We start from the raw sequence: 8,931 nt of genomic DNA, 5'->3' as shown, positions 1-8,931 counted from the left end.
TCGAGTTCAGTGGCTCAGCCTGTAATCCCAGCACCTTGAAAGACCCAGGCTAGTGGATTGCCTGAGCCCCGGCAACTTGAGGAGACCTTGTCTCTACAATAAATAAATAAATAAATAAATAAGCCGGGCGTGGTAGCACATGCCTGTAGTTCCCGCAACTTGGAAGGCTGAGGCAGAAAGATCGCTGGAGCCCAGCAGGTTGAGGCTGGGGTGGCCAGGAACGGCCACTGCACTCCAGTCTGGGCGACAGAGTGAGACTCCAACTAAAAAAAAACCAAAAAAATTAATGAGCGGGTCAGCTGACTGTCATGCTGTGTTTTCCAGAGTGCCTGTTTGTGTCTTCCTTGGTGAATCGCCAGAGTCAGTGTTCTTGAGAGAGCTTTCATGGAAGAGTCTTCTGGCCTGGGACTTCACCTGTGCAGATGTTGCCACCACTGGCTCTCAAGCAGAAAGGGGGCATGACCATGGTGTGCCATGGTGGGGAACGGAAGCCCCTCAGCCCTTCTGGTCTCTTAGTGGTTCCTTATGTTTGAATTAAAGAGGCAGAAAGACATCAGGACCTCCGCTGCTTCTTGGGAAGATGTCTAACTTCAACTCACCGTGCCAAAGCTTATATGATTTTTTTTTTTTTCTCTCATGCTATGGTCTCAGAAGAGATGGTTGATTACTGGCTCCTCCCAACATTCCCCCAAATAATATGTCCTCTTGCCTATGAGTGCCTCAAGTCACCATGAGTGGGTAAGCCCATTCATTCACCGGCCAAAGACCTTTCTTCTCATGGAGGCTGTGTTTCACTCAGCAGAAGTGGCATACACGCTGCAGCCAGTAGGTAGTGAGAATAAACACATCAATCAGAGCCTGAGTTATGACACTCGGAGGAATTCAAATGAGCTCACACAATGGGAAACAGATGGGAATTCCCAGAAACACCTGGATTGTAGGTCCTTTCAAGGTGAGCAATGAAAAACTCTTCTACACCTATGAGGATTTTTTTTTTTTTTTGAGTTGAAGTCTCACTCTGTTGCCCAGACTGGAGTGCTGTGGCTGCTCCCGGCCACCACAGCCTCGGCCTGCTGGGCTCTGGCGATCCTTCCGCCTTAGCCTTCCTAGTTGCTGGAACTACAGGTGCGCGCTACTACGCGGCTAATTTTTTGATTTATTGTAGAGATGAGGGCTCACCAAGTTGCCCAGGCGGGTCTTGAACCCGTGGGCTCAGGCAATCCACTCACTTCAGCCTGTAATGCGCGGGATTACAGGCTGAGCCACCGAGCCCGGTCGAGGATTTTTTTTTTTTGAGTTGGAGTCTCACTCTGTCACCCAGACCGGAGTGCAGTGGCCGCTCCCGGCCAACGCAGCCTCGACCTGCTGGGCTCCGGCGATCCTTCTGCCTCAGCCTTCCAAGTAGCTGGAATTACAGGCATGCGCTACCACGCCCGGCTGATTTTTTAAAAAATTTATTGTAGAGATGAGGTCTCACTGCCCAGGTGGGTCTCGAACCCGTGGGCTCAGGCAATTCACTCACCTCAGCCTTCCAAAGGTGCGGGATTACAGGCTGAGCCACCTAGCCCGGCTAGAGGATTTTTTTTTTTTTTTTAGCTGATAAAAATTAGCCAGGTGTGTTGGTGCACACCTGTAGTTGCAGCCACTCAGGAGGCTGTCGTGAGCCAAGATTGTGCTACTGCACTCCAGCCTGGGTCACAAAACAAGACCTCTGACAAGGGGGGAAGGGGGAGAGGGAGAAGGAGGAAAGAGAGGATAGGAAGGAAAGAAAGGACAAAGGGAAGCCAGGTTTGGTGGCTCAGCCTGTAATCCCACGCTTTGGGAAGCTGAGGAGAGTAGATTGCCTGAGCCCACGGGTTCAAGACCCGCCTGGGCAACTTGGTGAGACCTCATCTCTGCAATAAATTAAAAATTAGTCGGGTGTGGTAGCGCGCGCCTGTAGTTCCAGCTCCTTGGAAGGCTGAGGTGGAAGGATCGCCGGAACCCAGCAGGTGGAGGCTGCGGTGGCCAGGAGCGGCCACTGAACTCCTGCCTGGGCGACAGAGTGAGACTCCACTCAAAAAAAGAAAGGACGAAGGGAAGAAAAAAAGAAAGAAAGAAAAACTTTAAATGGCAGAGAAAATAGAAGGCTATTCTACTTGAAAGTCAATTCACAATGAAAAAGGTTACTTTCTGAGTGCCTTAATAGAGAAAAAACTTACCGTGAAGCCTTAAAATCTTCCAGTTTCTACTCTTATCATCTCCCAATTTCTACACTGGAAATACTGGGTAACTGCATATTTTGAGAGGTGTGCTTCCAAACAAAGAACAGGGATGGAAGGGACATTTCAGAATTGTCCAGTGGAATTATTCTTGGGACAGAGAGCCTTTGAGTGGAAAGGCTTGTTAGTTATTAAACAGTGTTTTGGAACAAATTAAATTGTGCATAAAAATACATGATGGCCTGAGCAATTAACGAGCAGGGTCACTGGAGAGTGCAGTCCAGGAGTGTGCAGGAAAAAAATCCTGCAGGATGTGCCTGGGGACACTGAAGATATTTATGGTGCCTATTTTACTTAGGCTGCTTATAGGACAATCATTTCTTGTTTGTTACTGAATCCTTGGTTTTGTTTTAACATTTATATAATTTTATATTATTGTAGGAAAAAATGGAAACAAAGGGTCAGGAACTCTCGAGAGGGGCGAACAGGCTAGAGAACATTTTCTACTACAAACGAAGGGTTGGGCAGAAGGAAAAACATTTGCCAAACACCTGACCTTTGAGAGCGACTTTTCCTTACCCTACGGGCCTGAGAAAGATTAGTGGCCACTGAGATTCATTCACTGGAAGAAACCAGCAGATGCCCATTTGTTTTGGGCAAGAAATCTAAACTTCATTGGCTCTGGAAAATAGTTCTGGATGTACAGTGCACTTTGTTCCAAGAAATCTTACAACTCTCTGACAGAAGATTTTGAGATTGACTGGATGTTTCTCTACGTGTTATTTCTTTTCTTGTCACGTTGAACACACTCTTGTTGCATCAATTTTCTAGGAAATTGGTGTCAGGTAACATTCCCCACTGCCTCCTGAGAGCAGTTACCTTTAGAGAGCACAGAGTTTTATCTGGCACTGAAAACTCGCCGGCTAATTTTCTAGATTCATGTTTATTTTCAGTTCAAAGACAATGTAGAAAACAGAGTGGAAAATGTCACCTTCTAGTTCATACTCTACTAATTCGTTAAAAATAAAATAAACATTCTAAAGTCTAAGCAGTGGACAGAAGGTAAACTCTACAGAAACAGAAAATAAATGAGTTTCTTCCAGTTCTGGTGGATGTCCTTTCGCGGAACAATGTATGTTCTTTTGCAAACAGAATTGTCTCTAATGAAGACGTCGTCTTTGGCCCATTTCACCATTTCTCAACATTGCATAACAGACATTTTTCAGGTTCACTTTTCCAACTGCAGCAAAAAGGCAAGGAGTTAAGTTCGTGTTTCCGGAACCTGAAAAATAGTTAAGAAAAAGTCTCAGTGGTTTAAGAACAGCATTCTCCTTTGGTGTTAAACTGTTAACATGTTGTAACTCTAAAGTCTGAGGTCAAAAGAAAATTCAAGAGCAAAGGAGTGATTCTTTTTTTAAATTATTTTATTTATTTTTTATTTATAAACATATTTTTTATTTTAAAATTGTGGGATACAGTGAAGGGTTAGGTATACAAATATGTATCATTCAGGTACCCTTGTTGATAAGGGGTGTCTCCCTGTCCCCAGACAGATATTCCCACCTCCCTTCCCCTCCCTACACCCAGAGTGATTCTATTCATAAGCTAAGGCTGGGGTCAGTGTTTGGAAGAGGTCAGATTCTGCACCACGCTGTCAGCAAGAGTCAGCAGAGCTCAGCTGAGCTACTGAGAACAGCTTTGGAACTTCCTGAGAGATACAACTGGGGACACTGGTGGGATTTCTACACTTGGGATTTATAATCTATGAGATCCTGTAAAATGAAAAGGTTTAGGGTTTTAGATAAAAAGAAAATCCTGCTGCCTTGAATTTTTGCCTTTCTTTCATATAGTAGGAACAGAGAGCAAGGTTTGAAAAATTCCTCCAGGACAATACGGAAGTTCATAGTTCTAGCATTTTATTATTATTAAAGCTTTGTTGCTTTCTTGCAAAGAATATTAAGATTCTTTGCCATTCTTAAATCCTGCAATCTCTTTTTTTTTTTTGAATTGGAGTCTCACTCTGTCACTCAGGCTGGAGTGCAGTGGCATGCTCACGGCCACCGCAGCCTAGACCTGCCGGGCTCCGGCAATCCTTCTGCCTCAGCCTTCCAAGAAGCTGGAACTACAGGCGCGCGCTACCCCACCCAGCTAATTTTTTTTTTTTTATTCATTGTAGAGATGAGGTCTCACCAAGTTGCCCAGGCAGGTCTTGAACCCGCGGGCTCAGGCAATCCACTCACCTCAGCCTTCCAAGGCGTGGGATTACAGGCTGAGCCACTGAGCAAGGCTCCTGCAATCTCTTATAAAGGGAAATAATCGACTACATTTTTTTTTTTTTTGAGTTGGAGTCTTACTCTGTTGCCCAGACTGGAGTGCACTGGCCGCTCCCAGCCACTGCAGCCTCAACCTGCTGGGCTCTGGCGATCCTTCCGCCTCAGCCTTCCAAGTAGCTGGAATTACAGGCATGCGCTACCACGCCCAGCTGATTTTTTGATTTATTGTAGAGATGAGGTCTCGCTGCCCAGGCGGGTCTCGAACCTGCAGGCTCAGGCAATCCACTCACCTCAGCCTTCCAAGGCGTGGGATTACAGGCTGAGCCACTGAGCCAGGCTCCTGCAATCTCTTATAAAGGGAAATAATCAACTACATTTAAAAAAAAATTTTGAATTGTATGGGTCTTTTTTGTTATTTCTTGTTTTTTTTCTATTATTTTTCTTTTTCCTCTTGTATCCTTCAAATTATATTTTAAAAACAACAAACACATAAAACACCCAAGTCCCTGAAAAAAAATGTGCTCACCCCTCTAAAATGTAAATACAAGTAGGTTGCCTTTAATCTGAATTTATACATGGAAAGACTTATCTGGGGGCCGAGAGAGTTCAAACCCTTGCTGAAATGCAGCGAGCAGCGGCCTCCCACAGATGACTGAGAGGTCTGGAGCCAGAGAGGATGCTTGATTAGTTTCAAAACAGAAGACGCTGATGAAGAGAGGGGACAAGGAACTTCAAATACTCCCCTAACATCTGATTCAAGTCAGGGGAGTAAACAGAAAACAAAGTATTACAAGTATAATAAACATTAACAAAAAGAAAATATTTTAGTTGTCTAGGAGGGAAGTTTGCCTAGTATTGACCTCACTCCTCCACTCTGAGACACGGCCAGCCTCATTTTAGTGGCTCTGGTGACATGAGAGTCAATGATTCCTGGGATGGGAGGGGTGGTGGGTGAGGGGAGGGTGGGGAAGGGAGGTGACCCTTGGCTTGCAAGGCAAGGCTGACCCAGAACTTCCAAGCTTCCGAGGTAGATGGCAGAAGACCAGCCAATCAGCCACATTACCTTCCCAGTCTATGGCTTTGTGTTTAAAGGTACTTAGAGGCTGGGTGTGGTGGCTCATGCCTGTAATCCCAGCATTTTGGGAAGCCCAGGTGGAAGGATTGCTTGAGCCCAGGAGTTAAGACCAGCGACACAGCGAGATCTCATCTTCACAAAAAATCCAAAAATAAGCCGGGCATGCATCTGTAGTCCCAGCTACGAGGGAGGATGAGGTGGAAGGATCGTCTGAGCCCAGGAGGTCATGGTCAAAGAGCAGTGATCATACCATGGCATTCCAGCTTGGAAGAGTGAGACCCCCGATTCAAAAAAAAAATTACAATTGTTACCTAAGTTTCAAACACCCCTTTTTAGTTAGACAGGGAAGATTTATTTATTTATTTATTTATTAATTATTTTTTTTTAGTTGGAGTCTCACTCTGTCGCCCAGACTGGAGTGCACTGGCCGCTCCCAGCCACCACAGCCTTGACCTGCTGGGCTCCGGCGATCCTTCCGCCTCAGCCTTCCGAGCAGCTGGAATTACAGGCATGTGCTACCACGCCCAGCTGATTTTTTGATTTATTGTAGAGATGAGGTCTTGCTGCCCAGGCGGGTCTTGAACCTGCGGGCTCGGGTAATCCACTCACCTCAGTCTCCCAAGGCGTGAGATTACAGGCTGAGCCACTGAGCCCGGCTATTTATTTATTTTTGAGTTGGAGTCTCACTCCGTCACCCAGGCTGGAGTGCGGTGGCACGCTCCCGGCCACCGGAGCCTCGACCTGCCGGGCTCCGGCGATCCTTCCGCCTCAGCCTTCCAAGTAGCCGGAACTACAGGCGCACGCTACCATGCCCTGCTGATTTGTTTGATTTATTGTAGAGATGAGGTCTCGCCAAGTTGCCCAGGCGGGTCTCGAACCCACGGGCTCAGGCAATTCACTCACCTCGGCCTCCCAAAGGGTGGGATTACAGGCTGAGCCACCAAGCCCGGCCGACAGGAAAGATTTAATGATCAGCATCTTTTGGATGTCAGTGAGGACTACGGAAGAAGCTTGGTCTTCCGTGCTACTTGGCCCCTGCCTGGAAATGGGGAGAGGGGCACACAGGTCTCCCTTGAAGGGTGCAGTGTGATGAGCACACACCCCTTCTCTTGGAGCACAATGGCAATGAGCAATGTTAGACCTGATCGGTGAAAAGATGAAGTTTCAAGACTGAAATCACAGAGCCCAGGGGTTCCTGCAGCCTTGTAACCATGTGATCTGTAACTAGGGTCTGAACAGGCCTTGTCCACAGAAGGGCTGGCACACGGCAACCCTGCTCAAGGGTCATTTATAGTCAGGAATAGAGGCTCACACCTGTAATTCCAGCACTTTGGGAGGCCAAGGTGAGAGGATTGCCTGAGTTCAGGGGTTTGAGACCAGCCTGGGCAACTTGGTGAAACCTCATCTATACAATAAATCAAAAAATTAGCTGGGTGTGGTGACGTGTACCTGTGGTTCCAGCTACTTGGAAGGCTGAGACAGAAGCATCACCTGAGCCCAGAAGGTCGAGGCTGTGGTGACTGTGAGCATGCCACTGCACTCCAGTCGGGGTGACAGAGTGAGACTCAAGAAAAAAGGGGGAGGGGAATTTATGATGGTTAAATAGCATTGAACGTTTCTGCCCTTTTTTTCTTTTATGGATACATCATATTTTGCATTTTTATGGCGCACATGTGTTTGTTACATGCACAGAATGTGTAATGGTCAAGTTAGGGTATTCCGGGTGTCCATCACCTTGGATATTTATCATTTCTATGTGTTGGTAACATTTCAAGTCCTCTCTTCTAGATGCTTTGATATATACAATATATTATCGCTAAGTATAGTCATCTTATTCTGTTCTCAAACATCAGAACTTATTTCTTTTTCTAAATTATTTATTTATTTTTGAGTAGGAGTCTCAGTCTGTTCTCCAGGCTGGAGGGCAGTGGCACCATCATGGCTCACCGCAGCCTCGACTTCCTAGGCTTAGGAGATCCTTCTTGCCTCAGTCTCCTGAGTAGCTGGGACTACTGGAGGCTCATTAAAAAAAAATTTTTTTTTTGTAGAGATGAGGTCTTGCTATGTTGCCTAGACTGCTCTAGAACTCCTGGGCTCAAGCAATCCTTCTGCCTTGGCCTCCCAAATTGCTGGGATTACAGACATGAACCATCATGCTGGGCCCCAAGAAAAGCAATTCTTTTGTAAACAGCAAACATTAGCAGGACAAGAATGACTCTGAGTCCGTACTAAACATATCTTTGCACATGACAGCAAAGAAGGGAGCACCTGAATTCTTTAGGAAATTTGCCAGACTTGATTGTGTGTTCAGTTGAATGAATCCTGCCAAGGCTCAGAAATATGATAAAGTTTCAGAAAGAGAAAACAGAAGAGGGGGAAAGAAAGCCAAACTCCCACATCCAATAATCTCTAAACAAAAGACTCAACAGCAGGATCAATTTCACTGGGACAAACAACTTATTTTAATTAGTTCTATTTAGTGACGTCCAAAAGAATGAATCATGCCCTCCTTCTAACAATGGTGAAGGCACCACAGGGGGGTCTTGGGAAGAAGGAGCAAGAGCTCAAGTTCTGGCAATTTCCTGGCATCTCACATTCACACTGGGACTCACAATTTCCTAGGGGGTGAAGCAGGCAAGAAAAGCGAGCAAGGGAAGGAAGGAGGGAAAGACGCAGTCATTCACCGCGCAGTCTTCTTCCCATGTGGGACACGTCTCCAACACCTTCTTCCTCGAGGAATAACGAACTGCCCGGCAGCTGGGCGCCCAGAACCATCTACAGTCTGATCCCTAAGTGGGTAAAGTAAGCCGAAGGGATGTTTCCTTTCGGATGCCCAAACGTGCTCAAGCTGACTGTCGCCCAAGCTTTCGCTTTCGCATTTTTATTTGATGCGTTTGTAATGGCCACAGACCTCTCTGGCTGTTCACAGAAGTGGTCCTACCACTTGAAGTGAGAGGCACAGAAAACAGACAGAACAGTTGTTGGGTCTTTATACCTAGGAGTCGCCGAGAGGGAATGTGTGCTTGGTCTAGTGGTCTTATCTTAGGACAGTGGATCTGTTTTTGATTGTTCAAGCAGGGTCAAGTGACGGGTTTTGAAACACTGCCCACTGAGCCTGGAATAGGATTTAGCAATTCACAAAGAAGAAGGAGACCTTGGATAAAGGAGAGAAAATGCCATTCAATCAGAGAATGAATTAAGAGCCAGCCCTGTTATTCTCAGACTACAGGGAAATTTGACAACGTCGTTTAAAAAAAATATCCAAAGCCGGGCTTGGTGGCTCAGCCTGTAATCCCGCACACCTTTGGGAGGCTGAGGTGAGTGGATTGCCTGAGCCTGTGGGTTCGAGACCCGCCTGGGCAGCGAGACCTCATCTCTACAA

The 8,931-nt window shown here is 46.3% G+C and overlaps 1 protein-coding gene across 1 annotated transcript in view; it reads right to left on the bottom strand.

Annotated features, from left to right (window-relative positions):
- Window positions 1–3,125: 3,125 nt before the first annotated feature.
- Window positions 3,126–8,931, bottom strand: part of LOC103269896 (monofunctional C1-tetrahydrofolate synthase, mitochondrial) — a 121,454-nt gene continuing 115,648 nt past the window's right edge. The window contains exon 9 of the mRNA XM_008067456.1: window positions 3,126–3,483. The gene's annotated coding sequence lies outside the window, so the exon portion shown is untranslated. The remainder of the gene's footprint in view (window positions 3,484–8,931) is intronic.

Source organism: Carlito syrichta, unplaced genomic scaffold (genome assembly GCF_000164805.1).
Source record: "Carlito syrichta isolate Samal-C Ts95f unplaced genomic scaffold, Tarsius_syrichta-2.0.1 Scaffold106724, whole genome shotgun sequence".
NCBI classification, from domain to species: domain Eukaryota; kingdom Metazoa; phylum Chordata; class Mammalia; order Primates; family Tarsiidae; genus Carlito; species Carlito syrichta.
The sequence above is the reverse complement of the archived record's forward strand: the minus strand, read 5'-3'. Positions and strand labels throughout refer to the sequence as shown.